The 26,029-nt window shown below is 33.4% G+C and overlaps 1 protein-coding gene across 9 annotated transcripts in view; it reads left to right on the plus strand.

The window, feature by feature from the left end:
• LOC123006928 (homeotic protein antennapedia-like) overlaps nucleotides 1-26,029 on the plus strand; it is a 122,418-nt gene that overhangs the window by 19,073 nt on the left and 77,316 nt on the right. For 6 of the 9 annotated variants that reach the window (XR_006412841.1, XR_006412840.1, XR_006412843.1 and 3 more), the window contains exon 2: nucleotides 20,521-20,576. The exons of 1 other annotated variant lie outside the window; for it this stretch is intronic. The gene's annotated coding sequence lies outside the window, so the exon portion shown is untranslated. Of the gene's footprint in view, nucleotides 1-5,685; nucleotides 5,732-13,411; nucleotides 13,466-20,520; nucleotides 20,577-26,029 lie in introns of those variants that run through there. 2 more of the 9 variants (XM_044401862.1, XM_044401863.1) reach the window with 2 other exon arrangements.

Raw genomic sequence — 26,029 nt, forward strand, 5'->3', positions numbered from 1 at the left:
GTTGAAATCGCCGGCATGCCGCATTATATTTCTAACACACAATTTATGACTACGTTCATTCAAATTAAAATTTGAGTGGAATTTTACACTCGCCAATATGGAGGCTGCCGCTTCATGAACAAATTATCTTTTTTAAAAAGTTTGTTAGTGCTCTATTGTTCTACTCGTCACCCTTTCATGAGGTCTCGAAAGAGCTCTTCGGGGTGTGATGGATCATAAAACGATTAGACACATGATGCTACCATTGGACGATTCACTGACTATTTTCGCTAGTTTTAAAATAGAGTGATTAATTGCGGTGGCAGAATTGATGCACTCTCCATTCCGAACGTTGTTGACTCACGTACCTTGATTTATTATTGGATGGTTTGCTTTGCCACTCTTTCATTAGCAAAATAAAAGCACGGATGCAAACATTTTTGGTAATTTTGGATGGACGCTAGGGGGATTTATGGCCGACGGGTGGCGCGCTGGCTAATTTTGGATCATTACAAACAACAGCAAGACAAAGGGCATATAATTACAAAAAACTAATTGTTATGATAGATACAACAATGCTTAATATAGCAGATAATGTGTGTTTGCTTTTTAAATTATGCATTTATAGTTATTTATAATATCTGTTTCAAGGTGATGTTGAAAGTTGTAACAACTGTAATAACTTTTTTTTGAGACAGGCTATAGGTAACGGTACATTTGACTTGGAAGCGGTTTAAGATCGTTATCGAAATTTTTAGAAAATAGACAGAAATTTTTTATACTTCTGTAAACACAATGAAAATTCAAGAAACATTCTAAAAAAAATAAATATAAATAATATTACAAACAAGTAAAAACATTGGTTACCTATACTAAAAAAAAGCTATCATAAAATTGTTTTAAAAAAAGGTCGGAATTAAAGGACATTTCATAAATTGGTTTTAAAAAAAATCTAGATTTAATGCTTAAGTTAAAAAAATCCGTAAATTACCATAAAAATTCCAGAGTTTTTATTCGTTTTTTTGTGTTTTGACTGGCTGTGAATTGTAGAATTTAATAAGGAAAACAATACAATACAACGCAATGAAAATTCAAGAAACATTCATAAACAAATAAATAAACATAAATAATATTACAAACAAATAAAAACATTGGTTACCTACTAAAAAAAGCTATTATAAAAAAGGTCGGAGTTGAAGGACATTTCATGAACTGTTTTAAAAAAAAATCTAGATTTAATGGTTAACTTAAAAAATTCGTAGATTATATGTACTAATTATATGTACTAAAACCGCCACCAACGTTTTATTAAATAAGTTCTCTGTAGATTACCATAAAAAGACAGAAAAGTTATAGGAAAAAAAAAAACTTATTAGTAAAAATCTTCGTTTTGCTTTAAACTTCCTTTTATTTTTATAACCTATTTTTCTTTATTTCTTTTAACTCAAGTTTTGTTCTTTAACTGGCGTCGAGTCAGTACTGACGCTTTTTGGCCCTTTTATTTTCTTTATGTGTTCGGAAAATTTTTGGAATTGAGTTGAGGTCTGTAAATGATTTTTTGATTACTAATTTGATTTTCGATTGCAAATTTGTAGACGAGCTTTCTGTGTTCTACAGAAGTCAGGTTTAAAATTCTTGTCTTTTAAATGGTTGACTAATTCTGTTTCTTGTTTTAAATTAAATGTTTGCCTAAACCGACTGCCACTCACAGATAAATACGCAATTTTACATATCTTCTCAGGGTAGGTTCTGAAATGTTAAAAGTTTGGGTAGCGTTGTTCACTTTCAAGAGCATGAAAAGCCGCTATTAAATGGTTTTGAAACTACGATTTTTGTGTAGTTTTCTTGCCGTAGGTACATACGTTTGAATCATCTGAAGAATGGACTGTTACTTTTACAGTTCACTTACCAGACAAGTTATTCATCAATCATTTGCCTCTAGAAAATAATAATTAATATAAAGAAGTAATATTAAAAATGTAATCGTATTTTGAAAAAGAAATCTTGCTTTGTTTTTAGTGTTATGCGTTTTTTGTCAAAATTGAAATTTATGTAATTCTTTTAATTAAATATAAAGTAGATAGTTGTAAATTCTTAGATCATAACTTCATGAGAAAAATGGTTTTATAGTGATGGGTTCTCATTTAAAAAAAATATTTTTTTGTAGAACTCAAAAACAAACGAAAATTTTGAAAAGTTTTATTTTTTATAACATTCATTAATTACTTTTTCCAAAAAATAAATAGTTTAAGCAAAAAACGTTTGGTTCCATACTGAAGATGACGAATTCCCTCCGTCAATTTAACGTAAAAATTTTAAATAAGATGTATATACAAAAAAAAATAAAAAATCGACAAACCAGTGATATTAACGTATGCTACACATTTATAAACAACATTCATTCTACAGAAACAAGAGTACTTACTTTTGTTTTTTTTTTCATACTACAGAAACAAAAGTACTTACTTTTCTTCTTCTCTTCTTATTTTCCACACCTCAAAACTTACAACACTGTCATCTGGTTGCAATGTACTTACTACATTTTAAAGACCAAGAGGCATTTACTGCACAACTGTTTGAAAGATATCTAGTACAAATCTTTTTTGTCAACTGACCCCGTTCTTCATTTTATCCCATCTCCTCCCTTTTATTTTTTTCAAAATTCGTGTAATTACAAAAACAATCTGAATTTGGATGAAGTTTACTTGTAAAAAATTATTAATTGATTCAAGAATATTATTACTCAACAGTGATATTGTTAAATTATTGACTGCGGTTGTATATTTTTTGTTCCTATTTCCACAATGTTACAGACCCAATTTATATTTTTGTTTTGTTTTTTTTTTTGAGTGAATATGCGAGAATAAGTTGATAAAAACGCGTTACTTGCTTCTCTTGTTGTAAAATGTTTATTCGGAATTGTTTCTGGGTAATTCATCTTCGGGTGAGCGTATTGCAAGACCCAGAGGTAATCAGCTCCATGATTCAGTTGTCTGTGTATCACGAGATTCTCCTCGGCGCACTTCTGTGATGAATCCATTCCCTAATGAATATGTGCAATAAATATCATCCGACCCTCTCTCGGTGTGGTCTAACTCCTCTACCACCGTTCGAGTGGTATATTTCATTATGAAACTGGCGACCGATTAATGCGTGCATTTTTAATAGCACGCGGGGTGTTTTATGGGGTGTCGACGTAGTTACGTGCATTCGCTCGATTTCATTATCTCTTCTTCTTCTTTACTTCGCGCGACGAAATTAACATGCCTGTCTGGACTATCTTTATCGGAAGAGGCTGAGCACTGCTCCTTATCTGTTTATGATTTGTTGGCTGAAAGCAGGGGCTGAAAAAATACACACGCAGATAGCGAACACTTCTTGGTACCGTAAATGGCATAAAGGCGACGTCGGAGTTATGGGTGCGTCTATAAATATTCAAAGAGATATTTCTGAAATTTCTTCAACACTAACTCTTCTTCGGACGTAAATTACTTTGCTCCGTTATTATGCAGACATTGCGTGCCAGTTTCCAAATGAAAACATGTACAACTTGGGGAAATTTCACTCTACAAACATGTCAAAATTCTCGCCACTTAATTATTGTTGTCGTAAAGTTGTACCAAGTAGCGGCCGCAACTATTCAACTAAGTCACTCTGTTTCCCAAACTTTGACAGAATGCTTCTGGTGGAAGTTTCGTCTTGGGAACTCGGGGTTAAACACAAGCAACGAATTCGCTGAATCGAACACAGGTATAAATGCAATGCAGTAGACCTTGACTTCCATTATTTTCATATCCGCGTCCCATCTTTTACCGACCAGCTGGGGACAAGACTAGTGTCCTCAAGGTTGCACAATTATTCTCCAACACTCAAGTTCATTGGTATGACTAGCACTACCTCGTTGTGATTGTATTGTGATTTAGAATAATTACAGTTATCTACCACTTATCGGAATTCCAAACGAACTCACAACTTCCAAAATTCAATTGAAGTCTAAACTCGAACCGCGCGCTTCCTCTTTAACATGCGTTTAAGAAACTTTAATGGCCGATGCGTGATCCTCGCCCAAGTGATTTACGATCTAATCCTTAAATGTAGATTAAAAGATTTTGATGAAAACATTCAGTTTCGCGCCTCTAATGCCCAGATAACTGCAACTTTTTTCTCTTTTTGTGTTTTGTGTTTCCGGTTAAAAATCGTGTGATGTATTTTAGATAGCGTCTTTAACTTCTGGAACGATTTAAAAGAGAAACAAAGAGAGTCATTTAAAACGCATCACGTGGACAATCTGCACGGCACATACAAAAATCCGAATTTTTCGCATGAAGCGTTTCAGGAATTGAAATCATGGAACACTCTTAAATCCTGTTTTGTTATCATAATCATAATAGTGTTTTTTGGGCGGAAACAAGTCTTAGATAAAAATTAATGGCTTTGCTTGAAATTTCTTAGTTTTAGAAGTAAATAGAGTAGAAGATGCACCGAGATAATTGCAGTTTTGGGATTGAGCAAAATAAATTGGTTGCAACCAAAAAACAAACAAGTTTAATAAATGCAATCGCGTTTTCTTTTTAAGAGAAATTAAACTACAAGATATAAGAAATACTTCACCAAGAGGAAATTAAGTTACAAAGCCGGCTATTTCTAATTGAGAAAAATTATTTCGGAATTTTATATAGTGGCCTCATTTTCACCAACCAAACTAGGAATATGAAAATATTTCTATTAAGGTTTTTTTTTCGTATAAAGAAGAGTTATTAAAAAACCAATTTAAAGCTTAAACTTAACACACTGATGTTTAACTTAAAAATGAGCCCAACACCAAAAGGAAATCCACGTTTTAGGCAGTAATTAATTAAAGTGTGGCTAGTTTTCAAGTTGGCCACTTTGAGCGTGATGATATAGCGGCGTTGCCAAAATCCTAAAATTATTTTTCTCGTCTATTACCCTTGTTCTCTTTCATTTCCGACTCCTCTCGCCTCCCTAATGGCAGGTTTTGTTATTTTTCCGTCTGGTCGGCTTACGTAACACGAACAAACGGTGGCGTTCGATTTATAATCTATTATAAGCTGTCAATATAGTGGCCTCGTGTTTCTAATTAGAACGAACAATTTATTAGTGGGATTTTTATTAAAGTAAGTTTTTGACAAGCTTCCAGAAAATAATTAGATATGTACCTTAATAAACAAGTTGAAAATTTATAACTTTGTCCACGAAGTGGATTTTTCTATTAACTAGATTGTCTAGGTCGTTATTTAAATTTGGGCACTATTATTCATCCTGTTGGGAATTTATCGGTCCAGATAAATCATTTTATCGAGTACACGGGATTTAATTCTTTTCGGTGGGCGAACAAATTTGGTGGGAATTGCACGAGTAACAAAGAAGCGCGTCTAATGATTTTTTTTCTGATTTATGGTGTCGGGTTTGTGATGATAATTAGTTCATTATTACTCCATTAAAAGCAGGTAAAAATATTCGGTTGGGCCTATTATGGCTGTTCCTCCTCGGGCGAGCCGATAATCACCAACAAAAGTTCGAAAATCCCCGGCTATTGGTCGGGTCCCCTCTCCTATCGGCTACCCTCAATGGCCTTCGCTTTATCGGACCCCCATGGTCCAACCCCCCCATTTTACATCTCGTGTTCGATGCAAGAAGTAAATTAGTTGTGCAAGCCGTGAGTTTCAGACAAGTGGAGTGAAAATGGATTTCCTGTGCGTAGTAATTCCATGGCGACGATTCACTCGAGCAGGTGCATTGCTTTGATAAAAATTTCATTTTCAAAGTGTCACTTAGTTTGCCGCGTCCTAGAGAGAAAATTTCGACCATAAATTAACTAGGAAACTTTACTTTTAAATTTTGTTAAGAACTTTATTATAGTTGGACGTATTTGAGAGTGTTTAAATCATTATAATCTGTTTATCTTCCTTTATCTAAACTTTGCTATTTCGCTGCGAGTGGAGCTTCCCAAAGGACTAGCCCCTTCCTGCCTTTTGGACTCCATTTAAGTAAATGTCTTCCGCGGCATGTGCCATTATACTACACAAATACTACGCGAAAACTTTTAAATTATTTATGCTTATTTTAAACTTAAAAAATGTTGTTGAATATTACGCAATTTTTTTTTTATTTTTCTGAATTTCGCTCGTGACTGTGTTTGTTAATCTATTGCTTTAATTTTTTAAAAAAACTAAATTATAAAATTTGTTTACAAAAGCAAATTTTGATTATCTTAATTAGATTTTTGGGACGATTTAATTTTTTAGTATTAAATTGATGAATTTTAGCAAAAACTCGACTTTTTCTATAAGGTATAATATGAAAGTAAAATTGTAATTTATTTTGGCGGTACAGAATAAAGAAGGTTGCAAACACCGTTTGATATTAGAGAAATTTTAATAAAATATGTAGGTACATGGACTAAAATATTGGTGGAATAAAAATCAGTTGTATTGTAGTAAACAGAGATTTGCATAAATTTAAAGTTTAGATAGTTAAATTTTTTACAGAAAATTTTCCTAAATCAACAAGTAACATTTAATATTAGTTGTAGTATTAATTAATGGCAATGCCTTGCTGGAATGGAGTCAAGAATTCAAAAACAGTGAAATAAATATATATTCAACTTTTTTTAATGCATAAACATTTGAATCTTTTAATATCTGAATTTAACATTATATAAACCTTGAATTTTCTAAAGAATACAGAAGTTTTTGTTCGTAGTTAAATGTTAAAAGTATCTTTATTATAGTATTTATTGTGACAATTTTCAACAAATACATACATAGGTATTTTCAATTTCTATATAAATACTTTTTTAATACATTTTTAACGAACGAGTTGTTAATGAAAGCAGCAATTAATAATAATCAGGGTAATTTGTTGATTAATATACCAATTAATTACACTGTCTTAAATAATAGTATAGGAGATTTATTTATATTGTTCCTTTTCTTGACATTGAATTTTTTGCACAATGTTTTGTGGTGTGGATATCTCTAGGGAATGATCATTCATAAATGAGGGTTATCAATGAACGTTTTTGCATACTAATGGTACCTATAAATAAACGATTAACGGAAAAGTTGTAAAATCTATTTCTTATTAATTAATTCAACTAGTAAAAGTGGAAATATTTACTTATACAGGGTGCGCCAGAACTCGCGCCTCAGAGAAAAATGCCATGTAACGTAAGATACCAGGAACATGGAAAAAATGTTAAAAAATTTCTATCTATAAAAATGTCGAAGTGATGAGAGTTAATTTTGCACTTTCACTCAATTTAGGTATTTCTGTTGGAAAGATAATTTGTCAAGTTTTTTTGTTATGGACTATTAAAAGAGGAAACAAGAAAGCAGTATCCCAAATTGTATCTCTGTTTAATGTTATTTATGGCTTTTATTGGCAAAATTTTTGTACCTTTTCTAGATAATTATAAAAAAACATATACAGGACCATCAGTAACATTAAATAGACATAAAAAAATGTCAAATGTCAAAAAATATATGGCAAAATTTTTTGATAGATAAAATTCTTTTAACATTTTTTCCATGTTCCTGGTATCTTACTTGAATTTTTTCTTTGGGGCGCGAGTTCTGACACACCCTGTAGGTGAATTCAACATGACATTTAATATTGTTTGAATTTTATTTATTTTTTTACATAAAATATAAAATAAATGCTAGGTGTTTTAGCTACCTATTATTCTTATAACCTGTTTTTTAATTTTTTTGAAACATACAACTTTTTGTGTTACGAGTTTTTAAAAATTGAATTTTGGAGTTTTGAATTTTGAAATGACATTACGTTTACAACCGAATTGTTTATTACTCTGTTGAAATAATTTTGCGTATTATAATTAAATTAAGCAGGGGAATTATTTTTTTTATCTCTGTTTGTAGAGTTCATGCCGCAATTTCATGTCGCGATAATTATATAAAAATAAACGAGACACATTTGAGATATGATCAGGAATAGTGTGAGAGCCGCAAATTTAAAGCCAATTTAAAATTATAGACACCCACCTGCTTGAATAATGGTTACGACTTTGTCATTATCATTTAGCCATTAATGTCTTAATTATAAACCGCTCTCCTTCCCAAACAAATCATCTGTTACAAATTCAAATTAATTTCGTTTTAAATAATTTTAATTCGGAGCGATTTTGTCAAGTTTATGAGGCCGCGCATCGCGTACCATAACTCAAGTCTTCCGTCGGAGTCTGCCCAATATTATTCAAAACTTTCTAATGCAATTTACTCATAAGTTTTGTGATTTACGGATCAATCTTTGAGGCGAAAGTTTCTTAATTGTGTCCCACCGGAGTCAAATTTTTAGCACCGTGTAGGTACAAATACCCCGTCGAATGCTTCTGAAAATAGAGCTTCGTTCCGAAAAAAGCCTCTATTGTTCGTTGGCAATAAAACGTCCAAAAAAATTCTTTGTATTTTTGTTATTCTTCGAGTCTGACCTCGAAGCCACTTTTGAAGGTTTCGAACAAAAACTATTTTCCTGGCTATAACTCTTGGAAACGGGATTCCTGTGCGAGCTGGTGCAATGCACTTTGAATTGCCTTCACGAAAAAATCGGACGAATTTCCGGTAAATAACTGGAAGTGACCTATTTGGGTAATGGGGGTGATTTATGGGGGCGACTCACTTGACGGGAGTCATAGTGTTATCGGGGGCAACCTGTTGCCGGCGATGCATTTTTAACATTTTCAACAAAGAATTTAATCAAAACGATTCGTTTTTGAGCCGAGAGCTTCCATGATGTAACATCTTCATGGCTAACTATCACAAATATTTCAAACATGTTCAACGATACGAAGCTATAAATAGACATACACAATACACAATCATTTCTAATTCATGCTCAAGTACACAAGGTGTTCCTTTTTTACACAAATATTTTATTTATTAGCTAAATATGATGGTACCGCTTATTCTCGCTTCATTAAATTCCAACAACTTCCGTAACAAATTTTTCATTTTCAGACTAACGTCGTGCTAAAGATTTTCTGATTAATCATTCTCCGAGTTTAATTGTACATTTAGTAATTAATCTTCGTTTATGTCAGACATACATAAATTACGTTAATCCGGCATAAAAATATGTGCTGAATAAAATAAATAAATTAATATGCACACAACTCGTTTTATCGTACTATTGAACTTGCTTGATTCGTGGTTATGTTTCCGATGCAGTGACAGAGGAGCAATTAAGTGTAATCAATTACGTCCCAATTACACTGGTTAACCTCTGTATAATTTCTCTTCAATTGCAGCCATTTCAGGACGCACGAATCGATAACTTAAATCCTTGCCGAAGATCAAGATGACAAAAATTTAACCCACTTTGCTCGTGACCCGAATTTTAAATTAAAATACTTGTAGCTTTTTTTGTTCGTTTAAGGAAGACAACGCTACACTGTGTCTTTTGGTTTTGTGTTCCATTTTGCATTTTTTTTCAATTCGTACTTTTAGATTAAAAAGTCTTTTTATCAAGCTAGCATAGAAATTTAGAACATATGTCCGTGAAACGTAAAACGTCGTAATGACAATTGGGAAATGTGAATTAAAATGTTTTTGTGGTGCATTCTGACATAAAACCGTAGCATAGGTATAAGATTTGTATGATGGGTAAACACCAAAAGTATCTTATTTGAGAATGTTTTCCAAGTTTTCCTAGAATACCTAAATAAATCACTGATTTAGATCACTTAGTTTTTATAAAATAATTTTTTGACATTTTATTCACATACGACAAACGTTGTTAACAAGTGGGCCTACTTGATAGAAAGACCTTTTGATTGCTTTGTGTCTCATGTATGAACACTTAAATGCAAAAAAAACGGAAATATTTTTTTTATAATTAATTTATTATAATAATAATTAATAATTTGGCCTGTTAATAAATGCCAGTTTTTTGACGTTGTCTTTGTCATACATAATTCACAATTTCATAATTGTCAGGCATCTTTCAGACCTCTATCAGGTTTCTTCATGTTTTCCCATTTTGTTTAACACTGCACTGACAAGATCACCAAATAAGATATTTTTTTATAGTTTTCTAATCTTTTTGAGAACATCTTTTTTCACACTATGTACCTAAATCTTTGAAAAATTTGACAATTTTGTTCTTGACAATTTGCGTTTTTTTTTGCACTCAAGTGTATTTTAAATTACTTAAGCTTGTCAAGCATAAATTCGTATAAAACAAGTACAACTTTATTTATTTAAAAAGTAATAACAACCCTCTGGCATACATTCTACAATGAAATTCTTTTTTTTAATTTAATTTAGTTTGATCTAACTGCATCGCAAAACAATACAATAATACATAATACGTGTGCAAGACAATAAATAATGATTGTTGATTAATTATAGTCATGAAAAAATCGGCCATTGATGAGCTCCACACAGCGCGATATGAGATAGTCGTGAGCAATCGCTCCTATTATCTCTAAAGTGTAGTGAACTTCCGTTCAATAATTTATTTTGTATTGTTTTTCAATCTCACAACAACCCTCAACAACTTGCCCATTTCCTTGTTTACAACGCGGCGTTTCCTCCGACCTTCCCAATTAAAATCCATAAATCGTAGGAAGCCATGATATATGTGGAGGCCATGCCGAAAAGGGCAGCGGCCTCCCGTCCACAAGAATAGTAGTTTAAGTGCGCTTGTGTCGACTCCGCTTCGGTTTCGAAATTGGAAAAAATCAAGCATCACGTGATTTACAGTTAATTAATTTGGGCATCGTCCCCGGCAATAAATAATACAGAAAACGGCAACGTCTACAGCAAGCTAAAGCAGCTGGCGAGCTGTCAGCTAGCCAGATTAGGGTCATGGAGTGTTTGGAGGGGACGGGGGGCCGTCTGTCAGATCCAGCGGGCTGTGGATTCGTCTCGCACTTAGTCTAGGCTCAACCCTAATCCATTATGGCAGATGCGGCTTAAACTCCACTCGCAAGATTTTTCAAAGTGGGAAAGTTTTTAGTCCGGTTCTGTGGCGAGTGTTTTATTAACTAAAGCACCCCCGCACTTGGATTCTTGCGGCCTGCTATTATATATGCCCATTAATTACATGGCAATTAACCAGAGGGACAGTGCCGGCCTTTGCCGGCTATTTGTCTCTCACTCCTACCGGAGAGGGTCACGAAAATAAATCATAAGTTTAATTTTATCTCCTGTAAACAGAGAATACCGTATCGGGGAAAAAATTCATGGCTATTAGCATTTATTTTTTCAGATAATCTGTTAATAGGGTGGGGATGAGGGACCTTATCGCAAAAGCTTTTCCATGTTGGGACTGACCAATTCCTGTTTTACATATCCAAGGCTGGCCAGGACGATTATTGCATTTACAACTTGCAAACTTCGAAAAATAAACGGCAAACGTTAAAGAAACTGGTTTGAAATTACCTATATGAAATTAGAAATTTTTGTTTTAAAAAAATGAAGCTTAAACAAATACGACATATACCTATTTTATAATCGAAATTGAATTAATTTGATAAATAATTTGGTCTTCTTCTAATAACATTAATGCGAAAATCACCTTTCTGTAAAATGTAATGGTTTTTCGACTTTTTTAAACTAAACAATTATAATGAAAAATTACTATGGGTGGGGTCTATGCGATTTTGTCTTTTGGTTAGTGATTGTGCAAAATGATTTTAGACTTACAGTGGTTTGTTTATAAAATGAATCCTTTGATTAAATTAATTTAAAGTTGTTCTATTTTGGGCGTCGTAAACACTTCGCGGTCTACCCTCGGCGGTTTTGTTTTTGTCAATAAACCAAATGGAATCCCTCCTAATCGGTTTGATTATTCCGGAAGTCACGATTCCAACTAATGGATGTTGTCGCATGTGTTTAATATTTAACATTAATAAAAATGGCTATAAATTATATTTTCCGCATCCCGCGAAAGACCGGGTGAAACAGCGATTCTTCTATTTGAACTGGTCGAAAACAAGCGATTATAAATAGCTGTTTAATTTGGCTAAACGTTTATTCAGTCATAAAGTAGATGATTATCTGACATAATGTATATCCCAATATATATTTTACTCACGTCCTTTGCACGCGAGGGTCGGTCCTTGTACATACGAATTTTTCGACGCCAGGATAACGATTCTTTGAAAAATTCGAATTGGGTTTCCGGTTTTTCAATGACTTAGTTTCGATAGTGTCAGTTTTATCGCTGCTTTATGAAGTCATTAACTGGTAATTAACAAAAATTGTTTTTTTTTTCAAGGAGAGATAAATCAAAAAGTTTACGAGACTTTCGGTGAGGTATTGCTATAGTAGAGATAAATGTCAATAAAAATATCAACACTAATATAGTCATAAATCATTTGGAAACAAACAAACCAGAACTGATCTAGCTGTGGTTAAGCCATTATAAAAAGTAAAATGTTAGAACCTAACCTTTTTTAATCTACCAATTTACAACCTCAAAGTATGTGCACTTTATTTATTTATGTTCGAGATTTATGGTTCGTGAACCATTTCGTGTTATAGGGCAAAATTGAGTGATTTTTTCGCGAATTGGTGTCAAATTTTCCTCCTCAGTTAGCACTTACCCCTCAAACAGGTCATCTCTAATTGGAAAGGCCACCTAAGTGACACTTATTTAATTACAATTTATTCACGTTCCTAACCTACCGCATAGCTTTACACCCTTCGCATACACAAACCGATTTGTTGTTGATTTGATTTGTATAATGATTGCGATTTTTATGCGACACACATCGCACAATAATCGTAAATCCTCTACGTTACTAGGAGCTTCTCTATTGTGTGGTCTAATAAAACGATTTATTATCCTATGAGCGTTTGCGTTACGTTATATTTTTCAGATACCGTACACGGCCTAAATGCCGACTTTCTCGGAATTTTGCAAGAGAAGATCGGATCGTGTGTGGCCGCCCGAGCCGGGCTTCAAACCTCTCTGTAGCCATATACAGTTTTCTCTGAAAGTTGGGCTAGTCGCCGCCAGGGGCGACGCCGCGGCGCTGGGCGCCCTCTCCCGTCGACTTGCCCAACTCAGCGCTTTTAAAGTCGATCGATAACAGCGCGATTTTCGAAATTGCGGCTAAGAGCCGTTGATTTGGACACAATTAAAGTTTGGGGGGATTTCGGACCGAAAAGTGACTGTCTTAGGCCATTTGCTTGTTTGGAACGGTCGAAGGCCATGTGGTTGGTTGAGCCAATCAGATTAAAGAACAAACCGCTTGCGTGCATGTTTAGCTAGTTAGAATTCATCTATGACCTACCTCCTCATATTTTAGTGCTATTTTGTTCTCTATTAAAAAAGGAACACCATCGGAATACTTATTTGTTGTTTATGTCGCTATTCTTTGTCTTTTTTGACGTTTCTTTTATTTATTTAGTTTCTGGATCATGATGAATCGGTTTCGGTCGAGTGCTGTGTCAAATCGTTACATGGATATTACATTACATTGATATTTAAAATTCAGGTAATTTTTTAAAATAAAAATATATTTACCGTGGCTAACTGTACTTTCGCACTTTGTATATAGTTCTATAAATTTATGACCGACTCACATCTAATTTATCACTGTATGACGTTTTTACACATTTCCTGCTAAACTGTTACTTTCCCTGCTTTAGAGAGACACCTAAAACGATAAAAATGTATGATTTTACTTAACATCTGGTCTAACCACAATAAAAACCTGTTGTGTGTACGTTGTTTATTTATGTTGTTAATATTTGTGCCATACAGATGCGACATTATGGCCATAAGTGGTTCTCGCATTACAAATGACACAAAAGGGTGATTAATTTATGTTTTATGGCTTTAGGACTTCTATTAGAAATTATTGAAAAATTTTCTACTTAGCTAAATATTGATATTTGCTATTGAAATTTGCTAAAAAGCAAATTTTTTTCTGTAAAGTGATTAATAACTTAAGGTACATGTTTCGACCGTTGTACAACATGGTCGCCTTTAGGTTTTCCTAAAGGTAATTACTAGATTTTATTTATTTTAATATTCATCTCTTTCTTAATACTGCAAACTTGAAAATGTGACATTACCTAAAGTGAGGAGTTAAGAAATGTTATTGCATAAATACCTACCTACAATACATTTGTTAACTTTTAAATAGAATTAAGTTTTAGTTGTTGATGTATTTTGTTTTAAAAACCGTTAGAACCATATAGTGACTTACCTATCTTTAGCATTAAATAAACTATTCGACGGTTAAAGAATTCGTGAATTCGTGCAGAATATACTTTATAAATCTGTCATATGAAAGTTTTAAACTGTAAAATTTTTGTTGTGTTCACAATTTTCAAACACTATAATATTGGATCAGAAATTTTGTTAAATTCAAAAGTTCTTATGGAGATTGACAACGTATTTTTTAGAAGAGCGTATATTAACGGCAACATAAGAATAAGTAAGCTTAAATGCATCATATAAACAGTAGGTAAAAAATATTAGTGTTGGAAAAATGTTTGTAAATACACGCTTAATATAAAAATAAATATTGCCTGAGGATTAATTAATTAAGAAATAAATATTCATACTCTGAATTCCTTTTTAAATACTAAAAATTACCTATATTATTTATAAATATCGCTAAAAAAAATTCATAAAAAATTTATTAAAAAAATCAAACTAAAGACCTTAAAATTTTGTTGTTCACGTCACAAAAGGGTTCGGGTTGTCTGATTTGTGCTGACAATATCTATACCTAAATTCTATATCTAAATCTTCTCTGAGTGAATTTATTTGATCCTGTTTTCGTTGTTTATTACTTATTTTAATATTGTCGAACATTTCTTTCTTGCTTATTCTTGTTGTGATGTCTTTATTGGGTTTAGAATAGGCAAAGTTGAACTGGAATATATGTTTTATTGCAATGTAAATTCGGCGATGTCGGCACGCGCCAATTGTCGGCTTATGGTCGTCGAAGATGCGGGAATATCGAATGAAGACATTAATCAGATATTCGATTCACAACATACACAGAATGATTATGATATTGCTGTTGACTTTTACGAGTTTTACGATGTGTTTAATGCGCATAACAGTCACGGAATTGGTTTTATGGGATCGTAAACAAGTTGGAATAGAGCGCATGTGCCGATAAGAGCTTGATGCTTTACCACCAAAAGTCCGCGATCTCAATGGCCACTTAAAACCTCGTAAAACAACGTCAACTCATTAAACTGTTGCCGATATTGAATTAACTCGATCGGCTCTCTATTGCATCTACCCATGTACCTAATTGTTCATTTATTCAATGCTTTTATGGCGATTTAATTCGTGTTATTAGCGTAATTGCTACTATTCTCCTTCGCCTACCAGGAAACCACCACACTTTTTCACCACATTTAACCAACCATTTCTGATTAATAAGTTCTCAAACCACAAACACTCTTAACACTGTTTTTCTACAAGGTACCTTCTTGGTACCAATCTTTTCGTCCCTTGAAGCTGATTTTTTGAACTTTTTGTTCCAGGTACGTTCCGTGAGTAGTCCCTCGCCCTAATTAAAATTTAATTAAAACTCCAGGACTTGTTTTAAGGCCAAGTCTCTGTTGAAATAAAATAGTGAAGGGTCATAAATTGCGGCAATCTCGTGAAAATCAATCTGACTATGTGTTTCATAGAGCGATGTTTGCGTGTATGGCCCGCTAGCCATCTTGCTTTTTTGTTCGATGGGTGGTTGGGGCGCGAGGGAGATGGGACATGGGAGTTGGGAGGAAATCAGGCGAGATGGAGAAGCATGACTTGGGGCAAGGTATCAAAAAGCGTTGTTATTATAATAATAATCACATGCGCGAGTGGCGGGTCGGCCATAAATCATTTCGCGATCCGCCTGCTTGGACGGTCACTCAGTTGACTGATTTATCGATCGAAATGTCGGCTTTCTTTTCGGTGTTCTCGTTTTTGTGCCGTGCAAACTTTGAAAAATAGAAAATGACTTGAATGGGGAGCAAGTTCGACCATAGACAAAGACTCGCGAATGGCTCTATCAACATTTACACTCGTGATGTCTCCGGGCTAAGGTTTACATTTGTGACTTTACACAAGTGCAAAAAAGTGCGCATTAAGGCACACTCCGTTAGGAAGTGAAGAATTTAAATCGCTCATGGGTAAATGAAGTCCGACTATTTTCGAAGTGGCGATAATTTATCAACGTCTGGAACAGCCTGTGAGCAACCATTACTCTTATGGCCTCACACAAACGTGCTGATTGCTGCAAGAAACGATGTGGGAACATGGACGTCTGGGCCAATTCCTTCATTAGCGGATTTTTGCCAAAATACGTGGCGAAAGGGTCGGCACTGATAACATCGAGAACATTCAGCACCTTAAGATTTAAGCCCGGTTTTTGTCATTAAATTGTTTTGAATTAAATATTTTTTTGTTTAATAATAGCCAATAGGTACATAAAATAAGTATATAATTTTAAAAATAGATACAATAGATAATTAACTTAATTTTTTTTATGCAAAGTATTGTTAAACATATTTGAATTAATAACGTTTAAAATTTATTTTTCATACCTATATCGGGTGTGTCAAAAAGGTTGGACAGGCGTAAAGGTATAAGTATTACATCATTAAAGAGAAATAAAAATAACCGAATTTTTAGTTATTAGACATATGTTCATCACCCGCTTGAATTTCATGAAAAGATCTGGCAATAAATAATGAACCCTTAAAAAGACAGCAAAAATAATTTCATTTTACATTTACAAAATTTTGCCGCTCAACTATGAGAAAACTAATAAAATTAATTATTTTTTAATGAATCACAAAATCGAGCTTTATGCATCTAACATATGGCAAAATTGAAATTACCTTACCATATTACCCGAGAAACAAATAGTACCTACTTTGTGAATTTGTCAAAATTTGTTAACTTCTTGCAAATTAAAAAAAATATCTGTGGAAAAATGAGTTTGTGTGATGCTAATGAATATTGCAACATTTGCTTAGCACTAAGAAAAATGTAATAAATTAATTATTATTTCACAAAATTTTATTTTTTTACAAAGTTAGTAACACCAATGTAAGGTAAAAAGGTGTTCTTGAACTGTGTTGTCGTTTTTTCTTTATTATTTTAAGAGTTTTTTTCTGAAAAGTAAGTCCTTAGAGCACTCGTTTATGTCTTATATTTATATCTTTCATATCACGCCTGTCCGGTCTTTTTGACACACCCAATATATTAATACAACTAAAGAAATTATATTGAAATGTTAAAATTGAAACCTCAGTACTAAAGTGACTTCTTTTCAAAAAAAATTCAAAAACCAGTTTTCTAAAATTTTTAAGAACGTGAATGGGAAAATACCTTCTGTAGAAAAAGTACCGGGAAATATTAAATAAAATAGTACTACGTTATTATTGATCAATTTTTATTTGATTTCCTTTAAAGTAAACTATCTGAAGCGGCACGCATATGCCACCGTTAAACTCAATCATCAAAACTCTTCTCATAAACAGAAGAAGGTATGGCTTTCAGTTCTTTCTGCGAATTTTGATTTATGTCTTTTATGGACTCAAAACGCCTTTCTCGCGAAGCAATTTAAGTTTAAGAAACGGTAAAATGTTACATAGGGCCATGATAGCTGAATACGGTGCCTGATTGATGACATTTTGTTAATTTTTGTTCAAAAATTTGTGCAGGACGGTCGCTGTGTGTGCAGGCGCACTGTTTCAGCTATATTACTCTTAAACCTAAGTGATGATTTACAATCATAATTTCTTTGATTTTCTTTACATTTTCCTCTGTTTTTGTTGTTGACGACCGTTCAGAACGAGGACTTCTTTTTGGTCCAATTGAAATGTTTTATATCACTCATATGCTTGTGTTTTTGACATACATGAGTTCTCAAAGGTTTTTTGCAAAAGTTTCAGAGATTTACTACACGAATTTTTCGTTGGCAACACAAAATTTTAAGCGACTTCTTTCATCGGTAGTGGAATCCATGACAAAAATTGCAAGTCTGACTTAACCACAAGTTATGGTAAAAACAATTTGAAACAAACTACTTGAACTATATAGCAGTAAAATTTGGCTTGGTGAGAGAGTATGGTTATACCAATATACCAGACAAGAATTATTAAGATATCTTTAATAATAATATTAATAAACTTTATTTCCCATGATAATAAAATACATTAAATAGGAATTGTCATACAAAAAAAAAAAACATGAACATGAAACATGAACTCTTTAAATCGAAAATTCCCGATACTTTTTTGCAGAGTAGTATATACCTATTTTCCTATTTACTTATTCCAAAAACTAAGAAAAAAACTCAGAAAAAAAACTCTTGGCATAGAATAAAATTTTCCTAATTTTTAATATTCTAGACTGTTTAAAAAGTCACGAGATTTTGACATTGGAAACATAATTACTCGTAAAGATTACTATTTTTAGATTAGTGTAAATTATATTGATTTGAAGACTAGGAAGCAGATTGTAAAAATAAAAATCGGAATATTAATAAAGTTGGATACATCTTATCTCTAGTAAAAATATGTTTGATTTCAATTCTACTTGATGAACAATTTTTTTTATTCAGCTTTGTCAAGGATTTTCTTCTAAAAGGCCAAATTTCAACTTGATTTTTTAATGTTACTAAAAAGAATCTTTGTTTTTCTTTCTGCGTTGAATAAGTCAATCAGTTTTATTATTTTTCGTTAAAATTTTTGTGCTGTTAGTATACCGATTTTGGTTAAATTTCATGTCGGAATAAAAATGTTGTTGGTTGACTAGATTCTTGAATTTGTCACCGCTGTGAGCTTGGGTCGAAGGCATCCGTTCCCCTTGAATCTCTTAAAGGACATTCCATGTTATCTCCTCTTCCTGACATTCGGACAAGTGGAAGGCATATGCAAACAGCGATGTGAATCTTTTATTTGCGCCTGAGCGAGACTTGTTCTCGGCTATTCTTTCTTGCTCCCGTATCATCTACAAATTCTTGATATGGCGGACAGCACAATGGACAGCGCGGTGTTCTAACGACACCCTGTAAAACGATATCTGATTGCCCATATCGCGATATGCATTTCGTCGTTCCGGCGAGCGCCTTCTTTTTATCCTTGGATAATTTCAACCGACTATGAGTTACCACCAATTACCGCAACTGACCCTCGACAATTTTTCACTCTCTGAATTATTACCTATAATGATACTTTAAACTGCTACACGAGTTTGATTTATGGCATACCTGTGCCCAGGCTGACGGATAATTAATCGAGAGACAGAACGTAATTTGCCAAATATGTACATGGATTCGTTTCCGGATTAAGTGAAAGCATTTTTGCATAGATGGATCGAACTAGAAGACTCGTTTATACGATATTTATGCTAATCTAGTGTAATATTAATTAGGTGAAATTTTACACAATGTGGAATCCTGCTGTGCAATTGTTAGGGTAATTGCAGTTATGCTAATTTTTACTTTAGTAGTAATTATTCTGAGGAAGTATTTAAAATTCTACAACTCACATGAGAAATTTTTAACAAATTTTGTTCCTACGAATTTAGTATGGCGGCCCAAAACTAATCAGCTTAATCACGGCAGGTAAAGTCCGGGTGGTCCATCGGGTGGTACCTAACTTTAACCAATGCCCAACTCTCTTTTGGTCATTAATTTTATAAATCTTCTTAGAATTCACTTGCTTCAATTGACTACCGGAATGCTCAAACTCTTATTTTTCTCTCGACTCATAATTAAAGCATCTGCTCGAGATAAGCCTTAATTCGCCTATAACCCACTAATTTTCTCATTGTGAATGCACATCCAAATTGGAAACCTCTTTCGCCCCACCTTCCTCTAATAACACGTTTCGAATATAATTTACGACCTCTCCAACGTCTCTTTTTTCCGGAAATTGGTTACATAACAATTAAGAAAATTTCACCAATTTGACGTAATTAATGGATCGTTTTGTATTTTCGTACAAAAGCCGAGGATAAACTTAAAAAATGCCCGACCGAAAATAAATGTATTTCCGACGAGGCTGGCGGCAATTTCATGAATTATGATATCATAATTCAACGAAAGAAAGAACGGTTGGCAGGCCTAGTAGGTGGTTGTCCGGGCGTCGGGACGGCGGGAAGCGTCGCGACGATTGTTTGGACGAGAAACACGTGATTTTAAATTTTGGCGCGGCGGAGAGGCCTCAAGCGGGCAAAAGGGGAAACTACGAGGTTTGATAGAGCTGCGCCAGATGGCGATAGTGCCGGGGGTGAGAGATTGTTACAAGGGTGAGGGTTGGAAGGGAAAGGGAGGCAAGTGTGACGGAGTTTAGAGGGTTTATTTGGTGTTCAAGAGATCGAGAGAGACTCAATACGACTTCAATAAAAAATTATTAAGTACAATATTATTGCAAAAAACAACTTTTACAATTACTTTTATTATTACATTTTTGAATAAAATTACACTAGTTCAAAAAAACCTTAATGTAGGTACTTTATAATTATGTAATTTTTGTAAATTGTTTTTATGTTTTTTGATTTGATTTTTTTTGTTTTCAGATTTATTTCCTTGGATACTTAATTTTGGCTAGCCCTTATCGGAGCAAAAACCGATGGTGAGTTTGTAAACCGCGTCGTCCTCTTTGGGACTTTGAGTGCGTCGGCCGGTAATTAAGAACCCCTAGACGAGGGGCAGCAAACACGAAAGCTTTTGGCAATTAGGCGTTTCAGTCTATAGTTTGATGGAAGCATTAGGACACGGTCTGCCGGTGTAAATTGTTGCGATAACATACCGGCGTTGTCGTTTATTTGCTTGATTATTTATGCCTTTTGGGATGCGCATTTTTCGTTAAAATCTAGCCGAGATTATGATAAGGGATTTACGTTCGGCGTGTTTTTCGACCGAAAACTCCCTTCAGATACTGGGGACAATTTGAGTTACGTGTTTTCTTCTAACGAGGTCCGCCTTTTCCTTGTAAGTACCCCACCATTTTCAGATACTTATACATTATATTATAATTGTAAATCGGATTGATTTTGCAAATGAAGAACTACGGAATTGAAACGTTAGAGAAGGGGGATTTTGAATGTTTTAAAAATTGCATTCAAACTTTTGATAGAGGCTAAATGCAGTCCAGAGCGTCCGGCATTTTACTTCCGGGTAGCGAACGATTCCCGACTAGGTTCTAAATATCAAGCGGCGAAATATCCCTCTTGGGGTTTGCTGCGATTTCATGCCCAAACTAATCGCTGATAACTTCTATGCGATTTATTCACTATTTCATAAATTTTAATGATATTGCATTAGCCCAAAACGTGAGATTTTTATTTTCATCTTTAACGTTCCAACACGTCCATTTTTAATAAGCCTCCAAAATAATTTATTACCTTTTGGTATTCTAAAGCCTAATTTAATTTTTTTAACTTTATAAGTTTATTTACTTCTCATCACGTTTATTTGCCTAGGTTGACCAGTTTATTTATTAATGCAGTTTAAACCAGAAATTAAACTTAGACTGACTTATGTGTACCCGTATACTTTATCTAAACTTGCAGTTTTAGTTTTTTTTATGATTTGATTCAGGAAAAATAATCATTAATTTTTTAATTAATGTCTACACTCCAAATTAACTAAAATCGAAATCAGTTCAGTCTGACGTAGGTCCGGAGTGAAAAGATAAATTGTATGAAAATTTTTTGGGACCCGTTAACGCTAATTAGTGTCACTTGTTATAGCTTTGTAAATTAATTTAGTGGAATATTTTCGATAGTCGGTTTTTGTCAAAAAGAAAAAGCTAGAAATGAGTCTCTAAAGTCATTCGTGATGATTTATACATTACCAAAAGTATTAGTTTTCTTTTTCATGTTAATTTGATATCTTGTTAGCAACCGGTTTATTATTTATTATTGTCAACTTTTAATTACTTATTTATACAAAATTGAGGTGAAGGTTTGCTTTTTCGTGATTAATTTCCATATTGGTTGAATCGAAAAATTTCGTGATTAGAGTAATTTGTGTTCCGCTATATAAAACGAATCAAGTTGATCCGAAACGAAAACATTGAAATTTATGGAAAACTTAATTTATGGCGTGTGGACAGAAGCATGTTTATCGACATCATTTATATTATAGCAGCTCTACAGTATCAGTAATTGATTTTGCGCGATGATATATAAATCTATTAGTATTTTGATTTATGCAAGCCGTGTCTTTGCGCAGACCGGACCGTCATTTTTGAGGGTAGGCTTAAGGGTAGAAGGGGCCCTTTTGTGTGTGTCCACTGGCCCGTATATACCAACCGGATCTCGAACGAGTAAATCAAACGTCTGGACTACCCTTGACCGAATATCCCGTTTTCCCACAATTAGGCATTGTCTTAATACGTTACTTCATTGCAGTCGGTCCGGCTTTTGTACGGGAACGTTCCCGTTATTTATAGCCGCTTACTTTCCCCACTTTTACGACAATCATAGTTTTCCTTCCTCGCTTTATCATTAAACCGCCCCCAGGCTTTTCGCAGAATCGGACCACTTATTGGATGAATTGCCAATACGGGAAAACTGTTTCAGAACAAGGGTGGAAAAGAAAACTCCAAGGTTTGGGAGTTGCAATTATCGTTGTTATTTCGCCTCAACAAAAAATATAAACTAAGCACTGACCCGTGTGCCTCTCTAGGGAAAACACTAACATTTCAGATATAATAAATTCCACTGAAAATTTATTGGAATCGTCACCCCAAGAAAACTCGTGACTCATACATGAAGCTTCTTAGATATCGCGGGAGCTTTTAGAGGCCAAAATAAACAGGGTGAACCAAAAAGTTCTACAATTTTTTTCTATGATGATAAGTATAATTAATTAAAGTTCAACACTTTGCGAAACTGATTGAAACAATAATTATGACTGTAAGCATCAAACATTTATACTGACAATAAGAAATATTTTACAATACTTACCAATAGAGTATTTCTTAATACTCTTAAAGAGCTTTACTTTATTATAATTGTTTATAAATAATTTTACACAAAATTTAAAATATTAAGGGTCACATGACATTACCTCGTAAGTGAAAAATGACAGTTTTTGGTAGGTAGGTAATTCGGCAAAAACGGTATTAGCTCAGTTTGTTAAGCTATTGCTTAATATTATACCCAGTAATTTTTTAAACATCTATTTATTATTTAAATTATTGTTAGTAATAAAAGTTGATAAAATTACATTGTTGAAATAATAAAAAGGAAACTGCGAAAATGCGAGTTATGAGGTAGGTATGTTGCTTACGATATCTAATTTTCAAAAATTTAAATTATGTGATTTTTGACATAGTTGTTATTGATACATACTTAGTTATATGTATAAGTGTGATGTATCTAAATATTTTTTTAATTAACAATAACAAGAATGTACCTATTTGTCAAAAAATTTTTGCTTAAAATTTTGCCTTGTGTTAACGAAGAATAATTTGTATTTATAATAAAATATTAACTTCTATTTTATGCTTGAAAGTTTTCTAAAAAATCTTTGACCCTTTAGATACGATCTATGCAAATGTGATTTCCTTCGCGCGGGTTCATCCACGCAAAAATTTAGTTGCCCATTAATATGAGAAAAATTAACAAATTAAGCAATGAATTAGCATAATTAATAAAGTGTAGGAAAAGCAATAACACGTGGAGTTAGAGTGAGGATAAATTGGGTGGTTTGTTTGATGTTTCGTGCAAGGAATCTGCTTAAAAATAATAAGTGTGTGTACTAATAAGACAACTAAGTAGTAGCATAATTATGAAATACAGTTTGCAATAAATAACACGATAGTATCTTGCAAATTGTAATAACAAGTAGTGAGTCTGCACACACAGAGAGAACTCCTCAGAGTAGGTGTAGGCAAACAAATAAATTCAGCATTCGAAGCTGCTTGTAATTAGTCTTGGTAGCTCCACGTTTCCATGTCTTCCGATATCAGATTGTGTAAATGATGCATTTACAATTATCTGAATACGTGATAGTCGCTAATCGACGACTTTAAAACATGCGACACTAAATAATAAATTAATAAAAGCACCCCGGCGTGACTTTATAAAGGGGATGTTCCACTTTTGTGCAACTTTACACAAATGATTTTTATGACGCTGTAAAACTTTCTCTTCTATTTTTTCACCGTTTTCTCGGGATTTTATTGTTTAGAGATTTTCGGGGGTTCGTGTCGTAAATGCGATGTTACAGAATAGGAGGGCGACTTTCACTTCGTTTGGCGGTGCGTTTATATGAAGATTTCTACACGAAAAATTGCGTCATTTTTGAGGTGAAACTGCAGTGTTTAAATACAACAAGGGATGCGCAAAATCGATACATTTTTAGTGGTGAATGCAAATATACAGGTGAGGATATACGGGCTGCAAACATAGGGTGGAATTAACCATGTTGGCAAACTGAACTATTATTTGGGAAAGTCAAACATCGACCACCGTATTACTAAATTCGCGAAATATTCTGTAGCATTTGATGATTATAATAAAAGTATATTCTTTTGAAAAGCAAAGAAAATTAACATTAATCAAGAGAAATAACGTATATGTCAATAATATTTTTTGTAAGTACAGTAGATTTAATATATTAATAATCGGTTGTTTTACCCACCATGTTTAGATTTTTTGAGAAGCTCATATACCAAGTTTTTAACATGTACTTAATTCTATGTGCCAGTTCAAAGGTTTCGAATTGCGTAAACTTTTTTAATATCAAATTAAAATATAAATTTAAACAATTTGTGTACGATAATATATTGACGACTTGGAAATTCAATTTTCTTTGGCTTATGTCTAACATTTTTTATTTAGGCAAGTTAATACAATTAATATATTTTAGTTGACAATTTAACAGAAACAGTTGATAAATTTTGCAATTTTCTGTAACAAAAAAAACCAATTACCGTAAATAATGATATGCCACTGTTATCAAAACGCATGTCTTTGTCACGCAGAAATTTGATAACCAATTTAGATAATGATGTTTTTGTTTTGTAGCAATATATTTTTTTATTTATTAATATTTGCGCCATTTTTGCGAATTAATAAAATATACTTGTTGACAAAGCACGAAACGGGCAATAAAACGTTATTTATTTCCTGCCCCACGTTTCGTTAATGTATTTTATTTGTTTTCGCCGTTATAATTGATTTACTTTCGTGTAAATACCTATGTACTCCAAAATATTCATTTTTCTATCAAGACACGGGCACTGTCATGCCGAAAATCCATAATTGCCTGACAAAGTAATTTCTTTCATAAATAACATATCACAAAATAACTCCAATTTTCGCAGCCGGTAATTTTCCGGTAGACGTGTTGTCGTGTCACGAGTCCATTAGTCGCCTTTCTGTGCCGCCTCTGTCTCGGTAAGAGACACCCTATGGTACCGGAATTACCTTAGCTGATTACCGAATCAAAATCGTGTTCTCTGCCTGATACAAGGACCGATACACGATCTCCCTCTGTAATTGTCTTTCGCTTTTTCGACTAAAAGCCACGTTTCGTGCGGCCATTTTTACTCCAATGGCTGTCACTGTCAACTTTGTGCTGATTTTGTCCCCTAGCCTATGAAAGGAATGTGTGGCTGCGTTTTGAGAGCTACCCCAAACACCCAGAGGGTCACGTGATCGCGCGCAGCTGTTACGGCCGTCATGGATTGTCTGGTGTTTACCTTTGGTTTCGAGGTTTTGAATTTTAAGGATTCGTCACTGTCCTAGAATAACAATCTTCTTGCTTAATTTTTAATTACAGAAAACTCATGTTTTTTAACAAATACTAGCGAATATTATTGTCACACTATACATGGTGTGTCCATGTCAAGTATGGAACATGTAAAAAATGTTTAAAAAATTCTATCTATAAAAATTTCGAAGTTATAGGGGCTTAAATTTTGCACTTTGACTCTATTTTCTTCTATTAGAAAAATAATTGTTTAAGTTTTTTTGCTACAGGCAACAGAGAAGAGGAAACAAGGAAGCTGTATCCTTAATAGTAACTCTGTTTATTGTTGCAAAATTTTTGTACCTTTATAGAAAAACA

The sequence above is a fragment of the Tribolium madens genome, unplaced genomic scaffold (genome assembly GCF_015345945.1).
Source record: "Tribolium madens isolate multiple individuals breed KSU strain unplaced genomic scaffold, Tmad_KSU_1.1 Scaffold_3;HRSCAF=73;Tcas5.2_LG2, whole genome shotgun sequence".
NCBI lineage: Eukaryota > Metazoa > Arthropoda > Insecta > Coleoptera > Tenebrionidae > Tribolium > Tribolium madens.